Raw genomic sequence first — 7205 nt, 5'->3', positions numbered from 1 at the left:
TGGGTACCATGTAATATGACTTCAAAGGGTCTTCTTTTGCTCACCGAACCTCTCCAATCCTTTCACTGCTGTGTTTATGCCCCTGTACACACGCTTGATTCTCTTTTGGAGACATAGCAATCCATAGGTTTTAAGATACTTACTAGTCACGTACATTCTTAGGCGTTTAATATGGGGTATTGAGTCCATTTCGTTGAGCAAGGAGTACCTCTTGTCTATTCCATATTTGGCTTAAGGAACTTTATCTGTGCTCATTTCGATCTCTGGTTTTATGCAGCACCCCAACTCACCTTTCCCCTTAAGCAAGCATAAGTTGGTTTTCTAAATTTGAGACCCTGTTCTGTTCTGTAATTCAGTTCCTGTGTAGCCAAGTTTCCATTCCGTGTATTACTGATATCTTATGATGTTTCTTTTTCTGTGTGACTTATTTCAGTTAGAAACATCGTACCTGAATCCACTCATTAAGCTGCTACGGGCCTGATGACAAAGATTTCATTGCTGAGTGATACTGCATTGTACATAAGTACCACAACTTCTTTATCCATTTTTCACTTTCTGCGATATTGAACTTTTACAGTAAACGAGGTTCTTGTAAACAGAGGAGTCCCAAACTTTTGGGTGGCTGTGTCTTTTTGATTTAAATTTCCCTAAGCTATAGGACCATAAGTGGAAGTGCCCTAGGCTCTGTTGCTTTGTTTTTTAGATGTTTCAGGAAACACCATACACTTCTCCTGAGTGTCTGTTGGCAATTTACATCCCGCCCATCAGCATAACAAGGCTCCCAGTTCTCCATGGCCTGTCCTGCCTTTCTGGATTTTACACTTTTTTCAGATGGCCCTTTTGACCGGGGGGAAGTGAGACTTCATTGTAGTGCAGATTTCCTTTGCAAGTTTGCTTGCTTGGCCAAAAAGGGCGTATGCATTTTTACCTGAATATATTCAGGAAAAAACGCATACGCCCTTTTTGGCCTAGTGCATCATTGTGGACGTTCTGCCTCTTTTCCTATGCTTTCAATGCAATTCCAGTCTACCTCCTGTAATCGGTTTCCTGCAATTCTGCCCCGCTTTCAAGTCCTCTTGGCAGCCTTACTTCAGTCTATTTTTGGACGATAGCTGTCATTTATAACTCTGCAGGTTTGTGAATTACAGTGCCCCTGAGCTCCTTTCTTCAACTCGCTTTCTTGTGAGCTGGCCGCAACACCGCAGGATGGCTTCAGGCCCTAATCTGGTTCCGGCACGGCACGCTGAGCCTTTGGTTAATTCCTCTTCCTGGTGGGATGTGAGTGTTAAATTTGCCCGTCAGGACACCTCCAGCTAGTCTCTCATTGGTTCTCGCTATTCCTGTTCATCTTCCGCAGAAATTGCAAACTGGGCCAAACAGGAGATTTAAGGGATTGACTCTGAAGTCGGGAGAGTGTTAGTAAAGCGTCTGGAATGTTGCACCCGAGTACCAGGGTACAAAAACTGAGACATATTTGAACACGTCTCCCGATCACATGGTTGATCATACTCTAGGTTCCACATGCATGTTTTAGCTGAAGGAAGAATACCTGAAACCTGCAGAGTTGAGACCCGTGGAATGGGTACCATGCAATATGACTTCAAAGGGTCTTCATTTGCTCACCGAACCTCTCCAATCCTATCACTGCTGCGTTTATGCCCCTGTACACACGCTTGATTCTCTTTTGGAGACATAGCAATCCATAGGTTTTAAGATACTTACTAGTCAGGTACATTCTTAGGCGTTTAATATGGGGTGTTGAGTCCATTTCGTTGAGCAAGGAGTAGCTCTTGTCTATTCCATATTTGGCTTAAGGAACTTTATCTGTGCTCATTTCAATCTCTGGTTTTATGCAGCACCCCAACTCACCTTTCCCCTTAAGCAAGCATAAGTTGGCTTTCTAAATTTGAGACCCTGTTCTGTTCTGTAATTCAGTTCCTGTGTAGCCAAGTTTCCATTCCGTGTATTACTGATATCTTATGATGTTTCTTTTTCTGTGTGACTTATTTCAGTTAGCATCATCGTACCTGAATCCACTCATTATGCTGCCACGGGCCTGATGACATAGATTTCATTGCTGAGTGATACTGCATTGTACGTAAGTACCACAAGTTCTTTATCCATTTTTCACTTTCTGTGATATTGAACTTGTACGGTAAACGAGGTTCTTGTAAACAGAGGCGTCCCAAACTTTGGGGTGGCTGTGTCTTTTTGATTTTAATTTCCCTAAGCTATAGGACCATAAGTGGAAGTGCCCTAGGCTCTGTTGCTTTGTTTTTTAGATGTTTCAGGAAACACCATACACTTCTCCGGAGTGTCTGTTGGCAATTTACATCCCGCCCATCAGCATAACAAGTCTCCCAGTTGTCCATGGCCTGTCCTGCCTTTCTGGATTTTACACTTTTTTCAGATGGCCCTTTTGACTGGGGGGAAGTGAGACTTCATTGTAGTGCAGATTTCCTTTGCAAGTTTGGTTGTTTGGCCAAAAAGGGCGTATGCGTTTTTTCCTGAATATATTCAGGAAAAAACGCATACGCCCTTTTTGGCCAAGTGCATCATTGTGGACGTTCTGCCTCTTTTCCTATGCTTTCAATGCAATTCCAGTCTACCTCCTGAAATCGGTTTCCTGCAATTCTGCCCCGCTTTCAAGTCCTCTTGGCAGCCTTACTTCAGTATATTTTTGGACAATAGCTGTCATTTATAACTCTGCAGGTTTGTGAATTACAGTGCCCCTGAGCTCCTTTCTTCAACTCACTTTCTTGTGACCTGGCCGCCACACTGCAGGATTGCTTGAGGCCCTAATCTGGTACCGGCACGGCACGCTGAGCCTTTGGTTAATTCCTCTTCCTGGTGGGAAATGAGAGTTAAATTTGCCCGTCCAGACACCTCCATCTAGTCTCCCATTGGTTCTCCCTATTCCTGTTCATCTTCCGCAGAAATTGCAAACTGGGCCAAACAGGAGGTTAAAGGTGCTGACTCTCCAAGTGGGGAGAGTGTTAATAAAGCATCTGGAATGTTGCACCCGAGTACCAGGGGAGGAAAACTGAGACATATTTGAACACGTCTCCCATTCACACAGTTGATCATACTCTGGGTTCCACATGCATGTTTTAGCTGAAGGAAGAATACCTGAAACCTGCAGAGTTGAGACCCGTGGAATGGGTACCATGCAATATGACTTCAAAGGGTCTTCATTTGCTCACCGAACCTCTCCAATCCTATCACTCCTGCGTTTATGCCCCTGTACACACGCTTGATTCCCTTTTGGAGACATAGCAATCCATAGGTTTTAAGATACTTACTAGTCAGGTACATTCTTAGGCGTTTAATATGGGGTGTTGAGTCCATTTCGTTGAGCAAGGAGTAGCTCTTGTCTAATCCATATTTGGCTTAAGGAACTTTATCTGTGCTCATTTCAATCTCTGGTTTTATGCAGCACCCCAACTCACCTTTCCCCTTAAGCAAGCATAAGTTGGTTTTCTAAATTTGAGACCCTGTTCTGTTCTGTAATTCAGTTCCTGTGTAGCCAAGTTTACATTCCGTGTATTACTGATATCTTATGATGTTTCTTTTTCTGTGTGACTTATTTCAGTTAGAATCATCATACCTGAATCCACTCATTGTGCTGCTAAGGGCCTTGTGACACAGATTTCATTGCTGAGTGATGTTGCTTTGTAAGTAAATACCACAACTTCTTTATCCATTTTTCACTTTCTGCGATGTTGAACTTGTACTATAAATGAGTTTCTTGTAAACAGAGCCGTTCCAAACTTTGGGGTGGCTGTGTCTTTTTGATTTTAATTTCCCTAAGCTATAGGACCATAAGTGGAAGTGCCCTAGGTTCTGTTGCTTTGTTTTTTAGATGTTTCAGGAAACACCATACACTTCTCCCGAGTGGTTGTTGGCAATTTACATCCCGCCCATCAGCATAACAAGGCTCCCAGTTCTCCATGGCCTGTCCTGCCTTTCTGGATTTTACACTTTTTTCAGATGGCCCTTTTGACCGGGGGGAAGTGAGACTTCATTGTAGTGCAGATTTCCTTTGCAAGCTTGCTTGGTTGGCCAAAAAGGGCGTATGCGTTTTTTCCTGAATATATTCAGGAAAAAACGCATACGCCCTTTTTGGCCAAGTGCATCATTGTGGACGTTCTGCCTCTTTTCCTATGCTTTCAATGCAATTCCAGTCTACCTCCTGAAATCGGTTTCCTGCAATTCTGCCCCGCTTTCAAGTCCTCTTGGCAGCCTTACTTCAGTCTATTTTTGGACGATAGCTGTCATTTATAACTCTGCAGGTTTGTGAATTACAGTGCCCCTGAGCTCCTTTCCTCAACTCGCTTTCTTTTGAGCTGGCCGCAAAACCGCAGGATGGCTTCAGGCCCTAATCTGGTTCCGGCACGGCACGCTGAGCCTTTGGTTATTTCCTCTTCCTGGTGGGAAATGAGAGTTAAATTTGCCTGTCCAGACACCTCCAGCTAGTCTCTCATTGGTTCTCGCTATTCCTGTTCATCTTCCGCAGAAATTGCAAACTGGGCCAAACAGGAGGTTAAAGGGACTGACTCTCCAAGTGGGGAGAGTGTTAGTAAAGCGTCTGGAATGTTGCACCCGAGTACCAGGGTACGAAAACTGAGACATATTTGAACACGTCTCCCGATCACATGGTTGATCATACTCTGGGTTCCACATGCATGTTTTAGCTGAAGGAAGAATACCTAAAACCTGGGTAGTTGAAACCCGTGGAATGGGTACCATGCAATATGACTTCAAAGGGTCTTCATTTGCTCACCGAACCTCTCCAATCCTATCACTGCTGCGTTTTTGCCCCTGTACACATGCTTGATTCTCTTTCGGAGACATAGCAATCTATAGGTTTTAAGATACTTACTAGTCAGGTACATTCTTAGGCGTTTAATATGCGGTGTTGAGTCCATTTCGTTGAGCAAGGAGTAGCTCTTGTCTATTCCATATTTGGCTTAAGGAACTTTATCTGTGCTCATTTCAATCTCTGGTTTTATGCAGCACCACAACTCACCTTTCCCCTTAAGCAAGCATAAGTTGGTTTTCTAAATTTGAGATCCTGTTCTGTTCTGTAATTCAGTTCCTGTGTAGCCAAGTTTACATTCCATATATTACTGATATCTTATGATGTTTCTTTTTCTGTGTGACTTATTTCAGTTAGAATCATCATACCTGAATCCACTCATTGTGCTGCTAAGGGCCTGATGACATAGATTTCATTGCCGAGTCATATTGCTTTGTAAGTAAATACCACAACTTCTTTATCCATTTTTCACTTTCTGCGATGTTGAAATTGTACTGTAAACGAGGTTCTTGTAAACAGAGGCGTCCAAAAGTTTGGGGTGGCTGTGTCTTTTTGATTTTAATTTCCCTAAGCTATAGGACCATAAGTGGAAGTGCCCTAGGCTCTGATGCTTTGTTTTTTAGATGTTTCAGGAAACACCATACACTTCTCCCGAGTGTCTGTTGGCAATTTACATCCCGCCCATCAGCATAACAAGGCTCCCAGTTCTCTATGGCCTGTCCTGCCTTTCTGGATTTTACACATTTTTCAGATGGCCCTTTTGACCGGGGGGAAGTGAGACTTCATTGTAGTGCAGATTTCCTTTGCAAGCTTGCTTGGTTGGCCAAAAAGGGCGTATGCGTTTTTTCCTGAATATATTCAGGAAAAAACGCATACGCCCTTTTTGGCCAAGTGCATCATTGTGGACGTTCTGCCTCTTTTCCTATGCTTTCAATACAATTCCAGTCTACCTCCTGAAATCGGTTTCCTGCAATTCTGCCCCGCTTTCAAGTCCTCTTGGCAGCCTTACTTCAGTCTATTTTTGGACGATAGCTGTCATTTATAACTCTGCAGGTTTGTGAATTACAGTGCCCCTGAGCTCCTTTCTTCAACTCGCTTTCTTGTGACCTGGCCGCAACACCGCAGGATGGCTTCAGGCCCTAATCTTGTTCTGGCATGGCACGCTGAGCCTTTGGTTAATTCCTCTTCCTGGTGGGAAATGAGAGTTAAATTTGCCCATCCAGACACCTCCAGCTAGCCTCTCATTGGTTCTCGCTATTCCTGTTCATCTTCCACAGAAATTGCAAACTGGGCCAAACAGGAGGTTAAAGGGACTGACTCTCCAAGTCGGGAGAGTGTTAGTAAAGCATCTGGAATGTTGCACCCGAGTACCAGGGGAGGAAAACTGAGACATATTTGAACACGTCTCCCGTTCACACGGTTGATCATACTCTGGGTTCCACATGCATGTTTTAGCTGAAGGAAGAATACCTTAAACCTGGAGAGTTGAGACCCGTGTAATGGGTACCATGCAATATGACTTCAAAGGGTCTTCATTTGCTCACCGAACCTCTCCAATCCTATCACTGCTGCGTTTATGCCCCTGTACACATGCTTGATTCTCTTTCAGAGACATAGCAATCCATAGGTTTTAAGATACTTACTAGTCAGGTACATTCTTAGGCGTTTAATATGCGGTGTTGAGTCCATTTCGTTGAGCAAGGAGTAGCTCTTGTCTATTCCATATTTGGCTTAAGGAACTTTATCTGTGCTCATTTCAATCTCTGGTTTTATGCAGCACCCCAACTCACCTTTCCCCTTAAGCAAGCATAAGTTGGTTTTCTAAATTTGAGACCCTGTTCTGTTCTGTAATTCAGTTCCTGTGTAGCCAAGTTTACATTCCGTGTATTACTGATATCTTATGATGTTTCTTTTTCTGTGTGACTTATTTCAGTTAGAATCATCATACCTGAATCCACTCATTGTGCTGCTAAGGGCCTTGTGACACAGATTTCATTGCTGAGTGATGTTGCTTTGTAAGTAAATACCACAACTTCTTTATCCATTTTTCACTTTCTGCGATGTTGAACTTGTACTATAAATGAGTTTCTTGTAAACAGAGCCGTTCCAAACTTTGGGGTGGCTGTGTCTTTTTGATTTTAATTTCCCTAAGCTATAGGACCATAAGTGGAAGTGCCCTAGGTTCTGTTGCTTTGTTTTTTAGATGTTTCAGGAAACACCATACACTTCTCCCGAGTGGTTGTTGGCAATTTACATCCCGCCCATCAGCATAACAAGGCTCCCAGTTCTCCATGGCCTGTCCTGCCTTTCTGGATTTTACACTTTTTTCAGATGGCCCTTTTGACTGGGGGGAAGTGAGACTTCATTGTAGTGCAGATTTCCTTTG

The 7205-nt window shown here is 43.4% G+C and overlaps 1 long non-coding RNA gene across 1 annotated transcript in view; it reads left to right on the top strand.

The window, feature by feature from the left end:
- Positions 1-6767: 6767 nt before the first annotated feature.
- Positions 6768-7205, top strand: part of LOC307181196 — a 569873-nt gene continuing 569435 nt past the window's right edge. The window contains exon 1 of the long non-coding RNA XR_013826091.1: positions 6768-6834. This is a non-coding gene — a long non-coding RNA (uncharacterized lncRNA). The remainder of the gene's footprint in view (positions 6835-7205) is intronic.

This window comes from Stenella coeruleoalba, assembly GCF_951394435.1.
Source record: "Stenella coeruleoalba genome assembly, contig: scaffold_138, whole genome shotgun sequence".
Lineage (NCBI taxonomy): Eukaryota > Metazoa > Chordata > Mammalia > Artiodactyla > Delphinidae > Stenella > Stenella coeruleoalba.
This window is presented reverse-complemented; position numbering and strand designations above follow the sequence as displayed.